This window comes from Chiloscyllium punctatum, chromosome 30, assembly GCF_047496795.1.
Source record: "Chiloscyllium punctatum isolate Juve2018m chromosome 30, sChiPun1.3, whole genome shotgun sequence".
NCBI classification, from domain to species: Eukaryota; Metazoa; Chordata; class Chondrichthyes; order Orectolobiformes; family Hemiscylliidae; genus Chiloscyllium; species Chiloscyllium punctatum.
The window spans coordinates 43,938,021-43,956,123 of record NC_092768.1 but is presented as its reverse complement, the minus strand read 5'-3'; the positions used below and the strand labels follow the sequence as shown (position 1 = coordinate 43,956,123).

The 18,103-nt window shown below is 51.6% G+C and overlaps 7 non-coding genes across 7 annotated transcripts; all 7 read left to right on the top strand.

The window, feature by feature from the left end:
- The first annotated feature begins 2,194 nt into the window (after positions 1-2,194).
- LOC140455879 (U1 spliceosomal RNA) lies at positions 2,195-2,358 on the top strand. The gene has a single exon (XR_011953097.1). It is a non-coding gene; the product is annotated as a U1 spliceosomal RNA (small nuclear RNA).
- Positions 2,359-4,558: 2,200 nt separating this feature from the next.
- LOC140455878 (U1 spliceosomal RNA) lies at positions 4,559-4,722 on the top strand. Its single transcript, XR_011953096.1, has one exon. It is a non-coding gene; the product is annotated as a U1 spliceosomal RNA (small nuclear RNA).
- Positions 4,723-6,922: 2,200 nt separating this feature from the next.
- Positions 6,923-7,086, top strand: LOC140455877 (U1 spliceosomal RNA). The gene has a single exon (XR_011953095.1). It is a non-coding gene; the product is annotated as a U1 spliceosomal RNA (small nuclear RNA).
- Positions 7,087-9,271: 2,185 nt separating this feature from the next.
- LOC140455739 (U1 spliceosomal RNA) lies at positions 9,272-9,435 on the top strand. Its single transcript, XR_011953002.1, has one exon. It is a non-coding gene; the product is annotated as a U1 spliceosomal RNA (small nuclear RNA).
- A 2,200-nt stretch (positions 9,436-11,635) lies between these two features.
- LOC140455876 (U1 spliceosomal RNA) lies at positions 11,636-11,799 on the top strand. The gene has a single exon (XR_011953094.1). It is a non-coding gene; the product is annotated as a U1 spliceosomal RNA (small nuclear RNA).
- A 2,185-nt stretch (positions 11,800-13,984) lies between these two features.
- LOC140455738 (U1 spliceosomal RNA) lies at positions 13,985-14,148 on the top strand. Its single transcript, XR_011953001.1, has one exon. It is a non-coding gene; the product is annotated as a U1 spliceosomal RNA (small nuclear RNA).
- A 2,200-nt stretch (positions 14,149-16,348) lies between these two features.
- LOC140455875 (U1 spliceosomal RNA) lies at positions 16,349-16,512 on the top strand. The gene has a single exon (XR_011953093.1). It is a non-coding gene; the product is annotated as a U1 spliceosomal RNA (small nuclear RNA).
- The last annotated feature ends 1,591 nt before the right edge of the window (positions 16,513-18,103 follow it).

Here is an 18,103-nt window from a genome sequence, read left to right as displayed (position 1 = left end):
AACTAACGACAGAACGTGAATTGCAATTTTTCTGTAGGCAGTGGTGTTATACTGCAACTTGCCTTCTCACGGCTCTGTTTACGCCCAAGTTTGCCCGGGCAGTCTTTGGTACACCTTTCTTCCCACTCCAAGCAAGAGCCGTCCTAACTTTAAAACCGTTAAGTCTACCAAACTTCTGCTGCATATGTGACCATTTCCGTCTATTTCCTCACGATATCTCTCGACATGCTGCTTAAACACCTTCCCTCTTAACTGCTCTCAGTCACCATCTGCTCCATGTCATACCACCGTTTGCTTCTTCTCCAACCTATCAAGCAAGGGCACCAACACCCTGAGCTACAAAGTGCAAAATCCAGCCCACCTCACGCCTGGGGGGAGCAATGCCTCATCTTCCGCCTTCGGACCCTCCAACCACACAGCATCAATGTTGACTTCAACCGTTTCCTCATCTTCCAAACCCCATCTCATTTCAGACCCGACCCTCCACTTGACTTGTCCCACCTGTCCATTTTCTTTCCACCAATCCACTCCCCATCAATGCTCCTCAACCCCCACCCACTTGCATGTACCTCTCACCTTCACAGCAAGCTTTCCCCAGCTCCACAACCACCTCCAGTCCAATTACCGCTTTCGCTCTGCTCCAAGTCTCCAGTCTGCTCCAATTCAGCTCTCAGCCATTCTGTCCTGATACAGGCCTCTAATCCGCCCCCCAACCCCCCCCATCCAGCTGTCACCCATTCTGTAGTGATCCAGGCCTGAAATCCGCTCCAATCCAGCTCTCAGCCATCCTGTACTGATCCAGCCCTCTAATCTGCTCCAATCCAGCTCTCAGTCATCCTGTGCTAATCCGGGCCTCGAATCAGCTCCAATCCAGCTCTCAGCCATTCGAGACTGTTGCATCTCTCCATCGGCACCTCCTCAGCTCTCAGCTGCTCCGCACTGATCCAGGCCTCTGGCTCACTGTGTTCTGCCTCACATCTGCTCCATACTGATCCAGGCCTCCAGCCCACTCTGATCTGCCTCTCAGCCTCTCCACACCACACTAGGCCTCCAGCCAACTGTGTGCTGGGTCACAGCAGCCCCGCACTGATCCAGGTCTCCAGCCCACTTTGTTCTGCCTCATAGTTGCTCTGCACTGATCCAGGCCTCTGGCTCACTCTGTCCTTCCTCATAACTGCTCCACACTAATCCAGGCCTCCAGCCTACTCTGTTCTGCCTCTCAGCGTCACCACACCACACTAGGCCTCCAGTCCACTGTGTGCTGGCTCACAGCTGCCCTGCACTGATCCAGGTCTCCAGCCCACTTTGTTCTGCTGCACAGCTGCTTCGCAGTAATCCAGGTATCCTAATTTAATCTTGTCCCATTTGTCAGCACTTGGCCCTTATCCCTCTGAACCCTTCCTATTCAGATGCCTTTCGCATGTTGTAATTGTACCAACCTCCATCATTGCGTCCACGCAGCACCCCTCTGTGTGAAATAGTTGCCCCCTAGATCCCTTTGAAATCTTTCCCTTCTCACCCGAAACCTATGCCCTCTAAATTTGGAATCCTTTGCCCCAGGGAAAGCAGCAGGTAAATCAGACATTTTAATCACAGGCCAGTTTATTTTACACAGAGGGTGGTGAGTGCTCGGAATGTGCAGCCAGACGAGGCGGTGGTCTCAGTTTCGTGTCTCATCCAACATAATGTTGAGAAATATGTTTCCCTGGCACCCTTAATCTTGCATGTGATTTCAAACTGAAGTCACTAATCTGATTGAAGAGAGATTTGCAAAGCTGCAGCTAAACATTGTAGAAAGTCGAGGTAAATTGGTTTTAAAAACTGCTTCCAGTTTCACAATCAAAGATTGGAAGTTGCTTTTATTCGCGTTGACATCAAATTCGGACGAGTGTTTGAAAAGAAAGTTGGAACTTTCCCTCCTCTTTTTCCGCGAATCAGGAGGCAGCCTGAAGGAAACAGGGGCGGGGCGCGTCCTTTGAAGGGATACATGCAGATAAGCAGTGCAGGCGCAGCCGTGGGTGGTATTTGAGTAAAACGGGAGTCCTGGAGACATTCGGTGATCCATTTGAAGAATGAAGCTGATCGACAGGCAGGGCAGGTTGAGTAAGTGAATGTCCGATGTTGCAAAAGTGAGTGAGTGTGAGAGTGAGAGGGAGCGGCTGTTGTGGGGTGTGAGCGAGTGTGAGCGCTGAGTATACTTACCTGGCAGGGGAGCTGACATGATCAGTGAGGTGGCGCTCCCAGGATGAGGCTATCCCATTGCACTTTGGGTGTGCTGACGCCTGCGATGTCCCCAAATGCGGGATACTCGACTGCAAAATTTGTGGTAGTGGGGGACTGCGTTCGCGCTCTCCCCTGATTTACAAACTAACGACAGAACGTAAATTGCATTTTTTCTGTAGGCAGTGGTGTTATACTGCAACTTGCCTTCTCACGGCTCTGTTCACGCCCAAGTTTGCCCGGGCAGTCTTTGGTATACCTTTCTTCCCACTCCAAGCAAGAGCCGTCCTAACTTTAAAACCGTTAAGTCTACCAAACTTCTGCTGCATATGTGACCATTTCCGTCTATTTCCTCACGATATCTCTCGACATGCTGCTTAAACACCTTCCCTCTTAACTGCTCTCAGTCACCATCTGCTCCATGTCATACCACCGTTTGCTTCTTCTCCAACCTATCAAGCAAGGGCACCAACACCCTGAGCTACAAAGTGCAAAATCCAGCCCACCTCACGCCTGGGGGGAGCAATGCCTCATCTTCCGCCTTCGGACCCTCCAACCACACAGCATCAATGTTAACTTCAACCGTTTCCTCATCTTCCAAACCCCATCTCATTTCAGACCCGACCCTCCACTTGACTTGTCCCACCTGTCCATTTTCTTTCCACCAATCCACTCCCCATCAATGCTCCTCAACCCCCACCCACTTGCATGTACCTCTCACCTTCACAGCAAGCTTTCCCCAGCTCCACAACCACCTCCAGTCCAATTACCGCTTTCGCTCTGCTCCAAGTCTCCAGTCTGCTCCAATTCAGCTCTCAGCCATTCTGTCCTGATACAGGCCTCTAATCCGCCCCCCAACCCCCCCATCCAGCTGTCACCCATTCTGTAGTGATCCAGGCCTGAAATCCGCTCCAATCCAGCTCTCAGCCATCCTGTACTGATCCAGCCCTCTAATCTGCTCCAATCCAGCTCTCAGTCATCCTGTGCTAATCCGGGCCTCGAATCAGCTCCAATCCAGCTCTCAGCCATTCGAGACTGTTGCATCTCTCCATCGGCACCTCCTCAGCTCTCAGCTGCTCCGCACTGATCCAGGCCTCTGGCTCACTGTGTTCTGCCTCACATCTGCTCCACACTGATCCAGGTCTCCAGCCTACCCTGTTGTGCCTCCCAGCCTCTCCACACCACACTAGGCCTCCAGCCCACTGTGTGCTGGGTCACAGCAGCCCCGCACTGATCCAGGTCTCCAGCCCACTTTGTTCTGCCTCATAGTTGCTCTGCACTGATCCAGGCCTCTGGCTCACTCTGTCCTTCCTCATAACTGCTCCACACTAATCCAGGCCTCCAGCCTACTCTGTTCTGCCTCTCAGCGTCACCACACCACACTAGGCCTCCAGTCCACTGTGTGCTGGCTCACAGCTGCCCTGCACTGATCCAGGTCTCCAGCCCACTTTGTTCTGCTGCACAACTGCTTCGCAGTAATCCAGGTATCCTAATTTAATCTTGTCCCATTTGTCAGCACTTGGCCCTTATCCCTCTGAACCCTTCCTATTCAGATGCCTTTCGCATGTTGTAATTGTACCAACCTCCATCATTGCGTCCACGCAGCACCCCTCTGTGTGAAATAGTTGCCCCCTAGATCCCTTTGAAATCTTTCCCTTCTCACCCGAAACCTATGCCCTCTAAATTTGGAATCCTTTGCCCCAGGGAAAGCAGCAGGTAAATCAGACATTTTAATCACAGGCCAGTTTATTTTACACAGAGGGTGGTGAGTGCTCGGAATGTGCAGCCAGACGAGGCGGTGGTCTCAGTTTCGTGTCTCATCCAACATAATGTTGAGAAATATGTTTCCCTGGCACCCTTAATCTTGCATGTGATTTCAAACTGAAGTCACTAATCTGATTGAAGAGAGATTTGCAAAGCTGCAGCTAAACATTGTAGAAAGTCGAGGTAAATTGGTTTTAAAAACTGCTTCCAGTTTCACAATCAAAGATTGGAAGTTGCTTTTATTCGCGTTGACATCAAATTCGGACGAGTGTTTGAAAAGAAAGTTGGAACTTTCCCTCCTCTTTTTCCGCGAATCAGGAGGCAGCCTGACGGAAACAGGGGCGGGGCGCGTCCTTTGAAGGGATACATGCAGATAAGTAGTGCAGGCGCAGCCGTGGGTGGTATTTGAGTAAAACGGGAGTCCTGGAGACATTCGGTGATCCATTTGAAGAATGAAGCTGATCGACAGGCAGGGCAGGTTGAGTAAGTGAATGTCCGATGTTGCAAAAGTGAGTGAGTGTGAGAGTGAGAGGGAGCGGCTGTTGTGGGGTGTGAGCGAGTGTGAGCGCTGAGTATACTTACCTGGCAGGGGAGCTGACATGATCAGTGAGGTGGCGCTCCCAGGATGAGGCTATCCCATTGCACTTTGGGTGTGCTGACGCCTGCGATGTCCCCAAATGCGGGATACTCGACTGCAAAATTTGTGGTAGTGGGGGACTGCGTTCGCGCTCTCCCCTGATTTACAAACTAACGACAGAACGTGAATTGCAATTTTTCTGTAGGCAGTGGTGTTATACTGCAACTTGCCTTCTCACGGCTCTGTTTACGCCCAAGTTTGCCCGGGCAGTCTTTGGTACACCTTTCTTCCCACTCCAAGCAAGAGCCGTCCTAACTTTAAAACCGTTAAGTCTACCAAACTTCTGCTGCATATGTGACCATTTCCGTCTATTTCCTCACGATATCTCTCGACATGCTGCTTAAACACCTTCCCTCTTAACTGCTCTCAGTCACCATCTGCTCCATGTCATACCACCGTTTGCTTCTTCTCCAACCTATCAAGCAAGGGCACCAACACCCTGAGCTACAAAGTGCAAAATCCAGCCCACCTCACGCCTGGGGGGAGCAATGCCTCATCTTCCGCCTTCGGACCCTCCAACCACACAGCATCAATGTTGACTTCAACCGTTTCCTCATCTTCCAAACCCCATCTCATTTCAGACCCGACCCTCCACTTGACTTGTCCCACCTGTCCATTTTCTTTCCACCAATCCACTCCCCATCAATGCTCCTCAACCCCCACCCACTTGCATGTACCTCTCACCTTCACAGCAAGCTTTCCCCAGCTCCACAACCACCTCCAGTCCAATTACCGCTTTCGCTCTGCTCCAAGTCTCCAGTCTGCTCCAATTCAGCTCTCAGCCATTCTGTCCTGATACAGGCCTCTAATCCGCCCCCCAACCCCCCCATCCAGCTGTCACCCATTCTGTAGTGATCCAGGCCTGAAATCCGCTCCAATCCAGCTCTCAGCCATCCTGTACTGATCCAGCCCTCTAATCTGCTCCAATCCAGCTCTCAGTCATCCTGTGCTAATCCGGGCCTCGAATCAGCTCCAATCCAGCTCTCAGCCATTCGAGACTGTTGCATCTCTCCATCGGCACCTCCTCAGCTCTCAGCTGCTCCGCACTGATCCAGGCCTCTGGCTCACTGTGTTCTGCCTCACATCTGCTCCACACTGATCCAGGTCTCCAGCCTACCCTGTTGTGCCTCCCAGCCTCTCCACACCACACTAGGCCTCCAGCCCACTGTGTGCTGGGTCACAGCAGCCCCGCACTGATCCAGGTCTCCAGCCCACTTTGTTCTGCCTCATAGTTGCTCTGCACTGATCCAGGCCTCTGGCTCACTCTGTCCTTCCTCATAACTGCTCCACACTAATCCAGGCCTCCAGCCTACTCTGTTCTGCCTCTCAGCGTCACCACACCACACTAGGCCTCCAGCCCACTGTGTGCTGGCTCACAGCTGCCCTGCACTGATCCAGGTCTCCAGCCCACTTTGTTCTGCTGCACAGCTGCTCCGCAGTAATCCAGGTATCCTAATTTAATCTTGTCCCATTTGTCAGCACTTGGCCCTTATCCCTCTGAACCCTTCCTATTCAGATGCCTTTCGCATGTTGTAATTGTACCAACCTCCATCATTGCGTCCACGCAGCACCCCTCTGTGTGAAATAGTTGCCCCCTAGATCCCTTTGAAATCTTTCCCTTCTCACCCGAAACCTATGCCCTCTAAATTTGGAATCCTTTGCCCCAGGGAAAGCAGCAGGTAAATCAGACATTTTAATCACAGGCCAGTTTATTTTACACAGAGGGTGGTGAGTGCTCGGAATGTGCAGCCAGACGAGGCGGTGGTCTCAGTTTCGTGTCTCATCCAACATAATGTTGAGAAATATGTTTCCCTGGCACCCTTAATCTTGCATGTGATTTCAAACTGAAGTCACTAATCTGATTGAAGAGAGATTTGCAAAGCTGCAGCTAAACATTGTAGAAAGTCGAGGTAAATTGGTTTTAAAAACTGCTTCCAGTTTCACAATCAAAGATTGGAAGTTGCTTTTATTCGCGTTGACATCAAATTCGGACGAGTGTTTGAAAAGAAAGTTGGAACTTTCCCTCCTCTTTTTCCGCGAATCAGGAGGCAGCCTGAAGGAAACAGGGGCGGGGCGCGTCCTTTGAAGGGATACATGCAGATAAGCAGTGCAGGCGCAGCCGTGGGTGGTATTTGAGTAAAACGGGAGTCCTGGAGACATTCGGTGATCCATTTGAAGAATGAAGCTGATCGACAGGCAGGGCAGGTTGAGTAAGTGAATGTCCGATGTTGCAAAAGTGAGTGAGTGTGAGAGTGAGAGGGAGCGGCTGTTGTGGGGTGTGAGCGAGTGTGAGCGCTGAGTATACTTACCTGGCAGGGGAGCTGACATGATCAGTGAGGTGGCGCTCCCAGGATGAGGCTATCCCATTGCACTTTGGGTGTGCTGACGCCTGCGATGTCCCCAAATGCGGGATACTCGACTGCAAAATTTGTGGTAGTGGGGGACTGCGTTCGCGCTCTCCCCTGATTTACAAACTAACGACAGAACGTGAATTGCAATTTTTCTGTAGGCAGTGGTGTTATACTGCAACTTGCCTTCTCACGGCTCTGTTTACGCCCAAGTTTGCCCGGGCAGTCTTTGGTACACCTTTCTTCCCACTCCAAGCAAGAGCCGTCCTAACTTTAAAACCGTTAAGTCTACCAAACTTCTGCTGCATATGTGACCATTTCCGTCTATTTCCTCACGATATCTCTCGACATGCTGCTTAAACACCTTCCCTCTTAACTGCTCTCAGTCACCATCTGCTCCATGTCATACCACCGTTTGCTTCTTCTCCAACCTATCCACCCTGAGCTACAAAGTGCAAAATCCAGCCCACCTCACGCCTGGGGGGAGCAATGCCTCATCTTCCGCCTTCGGACCCTCCAACCACACAGCATCAATGTTGACTTCAACCGTTTCCTCATCTTCCAAACCCCATCTCATTTCAGACCCGACCCTCCACTTGACTTGTCCCACCTGTCCATTTTCTTTCCACCAATCCACTCCCCATCAATGCTCCTCAACCCCCACCCACTTGCATGTACCTCTCACCTTCACAGCAAGCTTTCCCCAGCTCCACAACCACCTCCAGTCCAATTACCGCTTTCGCTCTGCTCCAAGTCTCCAGTCTGCTCCAATTCAGCTCTCAGCCATTCTGTCCTGATACAGGCCTCTAATCCGCCCCCCAACCCCCCCATCCAGCTGTCACCCATTCTGTAGTGATCCAGGCCTGAAATCCGCTCCAATCCAGCTCTCAGCCATCCTGTACTGATCCAGCCCTCTAATCTGCTCCAATCCAGCTCTCAGTCATCCTGTGCTAATCCGGGCCTCGAATCAGCTCCAATCCAGCTCTCAGCCATTCGAGACTGTTGCATCTCTCCATCGGCACCTCCTCAGCTCTCAGCTGCTCCGCACTGATCCAGGCCTCTGGCTCACTGTGTTCTGCCTCACATCTGCTCCACACTGATCCAGGTCTCCAGCCTACCCTGTTGTGCCTCCCAGCCTCTCCACACCACACTAGGCCTCCAGCCCACTGTGTGCTGGGTCACAGCAGCCCCGCACTGATCCAGGTCTCCAGCCCACTTTGTTCTGCCTCATAGTTGCTCTGCACTGATCCAGGCCTCTGGCTCACTCTGTCCTTCCTCATAACTGCTCCACACTAATCCAGGCCTCCAGCCTACTCTGTTCTGCCTCTCAGCGTCACCACACCACACTAGGCCTCCAGCCCACTGTGTGCTGGCTCACAGCTGCCCTGCACTGATCCAGGTCTCCAGCCCACTTTGTTCTGCTGCACAGCTGCTCCGCAGTAATCCAGGTATCCTAATTTAATCTTGTCCCATTTGTCAGCACTTGGCCCTTATCCCTCTGAACCCTTCCTATTCAGATGCCTTTCGCATGTTGTAATTGTACCAACCTCCATCATTGCGTCCACGCAGCACCCCTCTGTGTGAAATAGTTGCCCCCTAGATCCCTTTGAAATCTTTCCCTTCTCACCCGAAACCTATGCCCTCTAAATTTGGAATCCTTTGCCCCAGGGAAAGCAGCAGGTAAATCAGACATTTTAATCACAGGCCAGTTTATTTTACACAGAGGGTGGTGAGTGCTCGGAATGTGCAGCCAGACGAGGCGGTGGTCTCAGTTTCGTGTCTCATCCAACATAATGTTGAGAAATATGTTTCCCTGGCACCCTTAATCTTGCATGTGATTTCAAACTGAAGTCACTAATCTGATTGAAGAGAGATTTGCAAAGCTGCAGCTAAACATTGTAGAAAGTCGAGGTAAATTGGTTTTAAAAACTGCTTCCAGTTTCACAATCAAAGATTGGAAGTTGCTTTTATTCGCGTTGACATCAAATTCGGACGAGTGTTTGAAAAGAAAGTTGGAACTTTCCCTCCTCTTTTTCCGCGAATCAGGAGGCAGCCTGAAGGAAACAGGGGCGGGGCGCGTCCTTTGAAGGGATACATGCAGATAAGCAGTGCAGGCGCAGCCGTGGGTGGTATTTGAGTAAAACGGGAGTCCTGGAGACATTCGGTGATCCATTTGAAGAATGAAGCTGATCGACAGGCAGGGCAGGTTGAGTAAGTGAATGTCCGATGTTGCAAAAGTGAGTGAGTGTGAGAGTGAGAGGGAGCGGCTGTTGTGGGGTGTGAGCGAGTGTGAGCGCTGAGTATACTTACCTGGCAGGGGAGCTGACATGATCAGTGAGGTGGCGCTCCCAGGATGAGGCTATCCCATTGCACTTTGGGTGTGCTGACGCCTGCGATGTCCCCAAATGCGGGATACTCGACTGCAAAATTTGTGGTAGTGGGCGACTGCGTTCGCGCTCTCCCTTGATTTACAAACTAACGACAGAACGTGAATTGCAATTTTTCTGTAGGCAGTGGTGTTATACTGCAACTTGCCTTCTCACGGCTCTGTTTACGCCCAAGTTTGCCCGGGCAGTCTTTGGTACACCTTTCTTCCCACTCCAAGCAAGAGCCGTCCTAACTTTAAAACCGTTAAGTCTACCAAACTTCTGCTGCATATGTGACCATTTCCGTCTATTTCCTCACGATATCTCTCGACATGCTGCTTAAACACCTTCCCTCTTAACTGCTCTCAGTCACCATCTGCTCCATGTCTTACCACCGTTTGCTTCTTCTCCAACCTACCAAGCAAGGGCACCAACACCCTGAGCTACAAAGTGCAAAATCCAGCCCACCTCACGCCTGGGGGGAGCAATGCCTCATCTTCCGCCTTCGGACCCTCCAACCACACAGCATCAATGTTGACTTCAACCGTTTCCTCATCTTCCAAACCCCATCTCATTTCAGACCCGACCCTCCACTTGACTTGTCCCACCTGTCCATTTTCTTTCCACCAATCCACTCCCCATCAATGCTCCTCAACCCCCACCCACTTGCATGTACCTCTCACCTTCACAGCAAGCTTTCCCCAGCTCCACAACCACCTCCAGTCCAATTACCGCTTTCGCTCTGCTCCAAGTCTCCAGTCTGCTCCAATTCAGCTCTCAGCCATTCTGTCCTGATACAGGCCTCTAATCCGCCCCCCAACCCCCCCATCCAGCTGTCACCCATTCTGTAGTGATCCAGGCCTGAAATCCGCTCCAATCCAGCTCTCAGCCATCCTGTACTGATCCAGCCCTCTAATCTGCTCCAATCCAGCTCTCAGTCATCCTGTGCTAATCCGGGCCTCGAATCAGCTCCAATCCAGCTCTCAGCCATTCGAGACTGTTGCATCTCTCCATCGGCACCTCCTCAGCTCTCAGCTGCTCCGCACTGATCCAGGCCTCTGGCTCACTGTGTTCTGCCTCACATCTGCTCCACACTGATCCAGGTCTCCAGCCTACCCTGTTGTGCCTCCCAGCCTCTCCACACCACACTAGGCCTCCAGCCCACTGTGTGCTGGGTCACAGCAGCCCCGCACTGATCCAGGTCTCCAGCCCACTTTGTTCTGCCTCATAGTTGCTCTGCACTGATCCAGGCCTCTGGCTCACTCTGTCCTTCCTCATAACTGCTCCACACTAATCCAGGCCTCCAGCCTACTCTGTTCTGCCTCTCAGCGTCACCACACCACACTAGGCCTCCAGCCCACTGTGTGCTGGCTCACAGCTGCCCTGCACTGATCCAGGTCTCCAGCCCACTTTGTTCTGCTGCACAGCTGCTTCGCAGTAATCCAGGTATCCTAATTTAATCTTGTCCCATTTGTCAGCACTTGGCCCTTATCCCTCTGAACCCTTCCTATTCAGATGCCTTTCGCATGTTGTAATTGTACCAACCTCCATCATTGCGTCCACGCAGCACCCCTCTGTGTGAAATAGTTGCCCCCTAGATCCCTTTGAAATCTTTCCCTTCTCACCCGAAACCTATGCCCTCTAAATTTGGAATCCTTTGCCCCAGGGAAAGCAGCAGGTAAATCAGACATTTTAATCACAGGCCAGTTTATTTTACACAGAGGGTGGTGAGTGCTCGGAATGTGCAGCCAGACGAGGCGGTGGTCTCAGTTTCGTGTCTCATCCAACATAATGTTGAGAAATATGTTTCCCTGGCACCCTTAATCTTGCATGTGATTTCAAACTGAAGTCACTAATCTGATTGAAGAGAGATTTGCAAAGCTGCAGCTAAACATTGTAGAAAGTCGAGGTAAATTGGTTTTAAAAACTGCTTCCAGTTTCACAATCAAAGATTGGAAGTTGCTTTTATTCGCGTTGACATCAAATTCGGACGAGTGTTTGAAAAGAAAGTTGGAACTTTCCCTCCTCTTTTTCCGCGAATCAGGAGGCAGCCTGAAGGAAACAGGGGCGGGGCGCGTCCTTTGAAGGGATACATGCAGATAAGCAGTGCAGGCGCAGCCGTGGGTGGTATTTGAGTAAAACGGGAGTCCTGGAGACATTCGGTGATCCATTTGAAGAATGAAGCTGATCGACAGGCAGGGCAGGTTGAGTAAGTGAATGTCCGATGTTGCAAAAGTGAGTGAGTGTGAGAGTGAGAGGGAGCGGCTGTTGTGGGGTGTGAGCGAGTGTGAGCGCTGAGTATACTTACCTGGCAGGGGAGCTGACATGATCAGTGAGGTGGCGCTCCCAGGATGAGGCTATCCCATTGCACTTTGGGTGTGCTGACGCCTGCGATGTCCCCAAATGCGGGATACTCGACTGCAAAATTTGTGGTAGTGGGGGACTGCGTTCGCGCTCTCCCCTGATTTACAAACTAACGACAGAACGTGAATTGCAATTTTTCTGTAGGCAGTGGTGTTATACTGCAACTTGCCTTCTCACGGCTCTGTTTACGCCCAAGTTTGCCCGGGCAGTCTTTGGTACACCTTTCTTCCCACTCCAAGCAAGAGCCGTCCTAACTTTAAAACCGTTAAGTCTACCAAACTTCTGCTGCATATGTGACCATTTCCGTCTATTTCCTCACGATATCTCTCGACATGCTGCTTAAACACCTTCCCTCTTAACTGCTCTCAGTCACCATCTGCTCCATGTCATACCACCGTTTGCTTCTTCTCCAACCTATCCACCCTGAGCTACAAAGTGCAAAATCCAGCCCACCTCACGCCTGGGGGGAGCAATGCCTCATCTTCCGCCTTCGGACCCTCCAACCACACAGCATCAATGTTGACTTCAACCGTTTCCTCATCTTCCAAACCCCATCTCATTTCAGACCCGACCCTCCACTTGACTTGTCCCACCTGTCCATTTTCTTTCCACCAATCCACTCCCCATCAATGCTCCTCAACCCCCACCCACTTGCATGTACCTCTCACCTTCACAGCAAGCTTTCCCCAGCTCCACAACCACCTCCAGTCCAATTACCGCTTTCGCTCTGCTCCAAGTCTCCAGTCTGCTCCAATTCAGCTCTCAGCCATTCTGTCCTGATACAGGCCTCTAATCCGCCCCCCAACCCCCCCATCCAGCTGTCACCCATTCTGTAGTGATCCAGGCCTGAAATCCGCTCCAATCCAGCTCTCAGCCATCCTGTACTGATCCAGCCCTCTAATCTGCTCCAATCCAGCTCTCAGTCATCCTGTGCTAATCCGGGCCTCGAATCAGCTCCAATCCAGCTCTCAGCCATTCGAGACTGTTGCATCTCTCCATCGGCACCTCCTCAGCTCTCAGCTGCTCCGCACTGATCCAGGCCTCTGGCTCACTGTGTTCTGCCTCACATCTGCTCCACACTGATCCAGGTCTCCAGCCTACCCTGTTGTGCCTCCCAGCCTCTCCACACCACACTAGGCCTCCAGCCCACTGTGTGCTGGGTCACAGCAGCCCCGCACTGATCCAGGTCTCCAGCCCACTTTGTTCTGCCTCATAGTTGCTCTGCACTGATCCAGGCCTCTGGCTCACTCTGTCCTTCCTCATAACTGCTCCACACTAATCCAGGCCTCCAGCCTACTCTGTTCTGCCTCTCAGCGTCACCACACCACACTAGGCCTCCAGCCCACTGTGTGCTGGCTCACAGCTGCCCTGCACTGATCCAGGTCTCCAGCCCACTTTGTTCTGCTGCACAGCTGCTCCGCAGTAATCCAGGTATCCTAATTTAATCTTGTCCCATTTGTCAGCACTTGGCCCTTATCCCTCTGAACCCTTCCTATTCAGATGCCTTTCGCATGTTGTAATTGTACCAACCTCCATCATTGCGTCCACGCAGCACCCCTCTGTGTGAAATAGTTGCCCCCTAGATCCCTTTGAAATCTTTCCCTTCTCACCCGAAACCTATGCCCTCTAAATTTGGAATCCTTTGCCCCAGGGAAAGCAGCAGGTAAATCAGACATTTTAATCACAGGCCAGTTTATTTTACACAGAGGGTGGTGAGTGCTCGGAATGTGCAGCCAGACGAGGCGGTGGTCTCAGTTTCGTGTCTCATCCAACATAATGTTGAGAAATATGTTTCCCTGGCACCCTTAATCTTGCATGTGATTTCAAACTGAAGTCACTAATCTGATTGAAGAGAGATTTGCAAAGCTGCAGCTAAACATTGTAGAAAGTCGAGGTAAATTGGTTTTAAAAACTGCTTCCAGTTTCACAATCAAAGATTGGAAGTTGCTTTTATTCGCGTTGACATCAAATTCGGACGAGTGTTTGAAAAGAAAGTTGGAACTTTCCCTCCTCTTTTTCCGCGAATCAGGAGGCAGCCTGAAGGAAACAGGGGCGGGGCGCGTCCTTTGAAGGGATACATGCAGATAAGCAGTGCAGGCGCAGCCGTGGGTGGTATTTGAGTAAAACGGGAGTCCTGGAGACATTCGGTGATCCATTTGAAGAATGAAGCTGATCGACAGGCAGGGCAGGTTGAGTAAGTGAATGTCCGATGTTGCAAAAGTGAGTGAGTGTGAGAGTGAGAGGGAGCGGCTGTTGTGGGGTGTGAGCGAGTGTGAGCGCTGAGTATACTTACCTGGCAGGGGAGCTGACATGATCAGTGAGGTGGCGCTCCCAGGATGAGGCTATCCCATTGCACTTTGGGTGTGCTGACGCCTGCGATGTCCCCAAATGCGGGATACTCGACTGCAAAATTTGTGGTAGTGGGCGACTGCGTTCGCGCTCTCCCTTGATTTACAAACTAACGACAGAACGTGAATTGCAATTTTTCTGTAGGCAGTGGTGTTATACTGCAACTTGCCTTCTCACGGCTCTGTTTACGCCCAAGTTTGCCCGGGCAGTCTTTGGTACACCTTTCTTCCCACTCCAAGCAAGAGCCGTCCTAACTTTAAAACCGTTAAGTCTACCAAACTTCTGCTGCATATGTGACCATTTCCGTCTATTTCCTCACGATATCTCTCGACATGCTGCTTAAACACCTTCCCTCTTAACTGCTCTCAGTCACCATCTGCTCCATGTCTTACCACCGTTTGCTTCTTCTCCAACCTACCAAGCAAGGGCACCAACACCCTGAGCTACAAAGTGCAAAATCCAGCCCACCTCACGCCTGGGGGGAGCAATGCCTCATCTTCCGCCTTCGGACCCTCCAACCACACAGCATCAATGTTGACTTCAACCGTTTCCTCATCTTCCAAACCCCATCTCATTTCAGACCCGACCCTCCACTTGACTTGTCCCACCTGTCCATTTTCTTTCCACCAATCCACTCCCCATCAATGCTCCTCAACCCCCACCCACTTGCATGTACCTCTCACCTTCACAGCAAGCTTTCCCCAGCTCCACAACCACCTCCAGTCCAATTACCGCTTTCGCTCTGCTCCAAGTCTCCAGTCTGCTCCAATTCAGCTCTCAGCCATTCTGTCCTGATACAGGCCTCTAATCCGCCCCCCAACCCCCCCATCCAGCTGTCACCCATTCTGTAGTGATCCAGGCCTGAAATCCGCTCCAATCCAGCTCTCAGCCATCCTGTACTGATCCAGCCCTCTAATCTGCTCCAATCCAGCTCTCAGTCATCCTGTGCTAATCCGGGCCTCGAATCAGCTCCAATCCAGCTCTCAGCCATTCGAGACTGTTGCATCTCTCCATCGGCACCTCCTCAGCTCTCAGCTGCTCCGCACTGATCCAGGCCTCTGGCTCACTGTGTTCTGCCTCACATCTGCTCCACACTGATCCAGGTCTCCAGCCTACCCTGTTGTGCCTCCCAGCCTCTCCACACCACACTAGGCCTCCAGCCCACTGTGTGCTGGGTCACAGCAGCCCCGCACTGATCCAGGTCTCCAGCCCACTTTGTTCTGCCTCATAGTTGCTCTGCACTGATCCAGGCCTCTGGCTCACTCTGTCCTTCCTCATAACTGCTCCACACTAATCCAGGCCTCCAGCCTACTCTGTTCTGCCTCTCAGCGTCACCACACCACACTAGGCCTCCAGCCCACTGTGTGCTGGCTCACAGCTGCCCTGCACTGATCCAGGTCTCCAGCCCACTTTGTTCTGCTGCACAGCTGCTTCGCAGTAATCCAGGTATCCTAATTTAATCTTGTCCCATTTGTCAGCACTTGGCCCTTATCCCTCTGAACCCTTCCTATTCAGATGCCTTTCGCATGTTGTAATTGTACCAACCTCCATCATTGCGTCCACGCAGCACCCCTCTGTGTGAAATAGTTGCCCCCTAGATCCCTTTGAAATCTTTCCCTTCTCACCCGAAACCTATGCCCTCTAAATTTGGAATCCTTTGCCCCAGGGAAAGCAGCAGGTAAATCAGACATTTTAATCACAGGCCAGTTTATTTTACACAGAGGGTGGTGAGTGCTCGGAATGTGCAGCCAGACGAGGCGGTGGTCTCAGTTTCGTGTCTCATCCAACATAATGTTGAGAAATATGTTTCCCTGGCACCCTTAATCTTGCATGTGATTTCAAACTGAAGTCACTAATCTGATTGAAGAGAGATTTGCAAAGCTGCAGCTAAACATTGTAGAAAGTCGAGGTAAATTGGTTTTAAAAACTGCTTCCAGTTTCACAATCAAAGATTGGAAGTTGCTTTTATTCGCGTTGACATCAAATTCGGACGAGTGTTTGAAAAGAAAGTTGGAACTTTCCCTCCTCTTTTTCCGCGAATCAGGAGGCAGCCTGAAGGAAACAGGGGCGGGGCGCGTCCTTTGAAGGGATACATGCAGATAAGCAGTGCAGGCGCAGCCGTGGGTGGTATTTGAGTAAAACGGGAGTCCTGGAGACATTCGGTGATCCATTTGAAGAATGAAGCTGATCGACAGGCAGGGCAGGTTGAGTAAGTGAATGTCCGATGTTGCAAAAGTGAGTGAGTGTGAGAGTGAGAGGGAGCGGCTGTTGTGGGGTGTGAGCGAGTGTGAGCGCTGAGTATACTTACCTGGCAGGGGAGCTGACATGATCAGTGAGGTGGCGCTCCCAGGATGAGGCTATCCCATTGCACTTTGGGTGTGCTGACGCCTGCGATGTCCCCAAATGCGGGATACTCGACTGCAAAATTTGTGGTAGTGGGGGACTGCGTTCGCGCTCTCCCCTGATTTACAAACTAACGACAGAACGTGAATTGCAATTTTTCTGTAGGCAGTGGTGTTATACTGCAACTTGCCTTCTCACGGCTCTGTTTACGCCCAAGTTTGCCCGGGCAGTCTTTGGTACACCTTTCTTCCCACTCCAAGCAAGAGCCGTCCTAACTTTAAAACCGTTAAGTCTACCAAACTTCTGCTGCATATGTGACCATTTCCGTCTATTTCCTCACGATATCTCTCGACATGCTGCTTAAACACCTTCCCTCTTAACTGCTCTCAGTCACCATCTGCTCCATGTCTTACCACCGTTTGCTTCTTCTCCAACCTACCAAGCAAGGGCACCAACACCCTGAGCTACAAAGTGCAAAATCCAGCCCACCTCACGCCTGGGGGGAGCAATGCCTCATCTTCCGCCTTCGGACCCTCCAACCACACAGCATCAATGTTGACTTCAACCGTTTCCTCATCTTCCAAACTCCATCTCATTTCAGACCCGACCCTCCACTTGACTTGTCCCACCTGTCCATTTTCTTTCCACCAATCCACTCCCCATCAATGCTCCTCAACCCCCACCCACTTGCATGTACCTCTCACCTTCACAGCAAGCTTTCCCCAGCTCCACAACCACCTCCAGTCCAATTACCGCTTTCGCTCTGCTCCAAGTCTCCAGTCTGCTCCAATTCAGCTCTCAGCCATTCTGTCCTGATACAGGCCTCTAATCCGCCCCCCAACCCCCCCATCCAGCTGTCACCCATTCTGTAGTGATCCAGGCCTGAAATCCGCTCCAATCCAGCTCTCAGCCATCCTGTACTGATCCAGCCCTCTAATCTGCTCCAATCCAGCTCTCAGTCATCCTGTGCTAATCCGGGCCTCGAATCAGCTCCAATCCAGCTCTCAGCCATTCGAGACTGTTGCATCTCTCCATCGGCACCTCCTCAGCTCTCAGCTGCTCCGCACTGATCCAGGCCTCTGGCTCACTGTGTTCTGCCTCACATCTGCTCCACACTGATCCAGGTCTCCAGCCTACCCTGTTGTGCCTCCCAGCCTCTCCACACCACACTAGGCCTCCAGCCCACTGTGTGCTGGGTCACAGCAGCCCCGCACTGATCCAGGTCTCCAGCCCACTTTGTTCTGCCTCATAGTTGCTCTGCACTGATCCAGGCCTCTGGCTCACTCTGTCCTTCCTCATAACTGCTCCACACTAATCCAGGCCTCCAGCCTACTCTGTTCTGCCTCTCAGCGTCACCACACCACACTAGGCCTCCAGCCCACTGTGTGCTGGCTCACAGCTGCCCTGCACTGATCCAGGTCTCCAGCCCACTTTGTTCTGCTGCACAGCTGCTTCGCAGTAATCCAGGTATCCTAATTTAATCTTGTCCCATTTGTCAGCACTTGGCCCTTATCCCTCTGAACCCTTCCTATTCAGATGCCTTTCGCATGTTGTAATTGTACCAACCTCCATCATTGCGTCCACGCAGCACCCCTCTGTGTGAAATAGTTGCCCCCTAGATCCCTTTGAAATCTTTCCCTTCTCACCCGAAACCTATGCCCTCTAAATTTGGAATCCTTTGCCCCAGGGAAAGCAGCAGGTAAATCAGACAT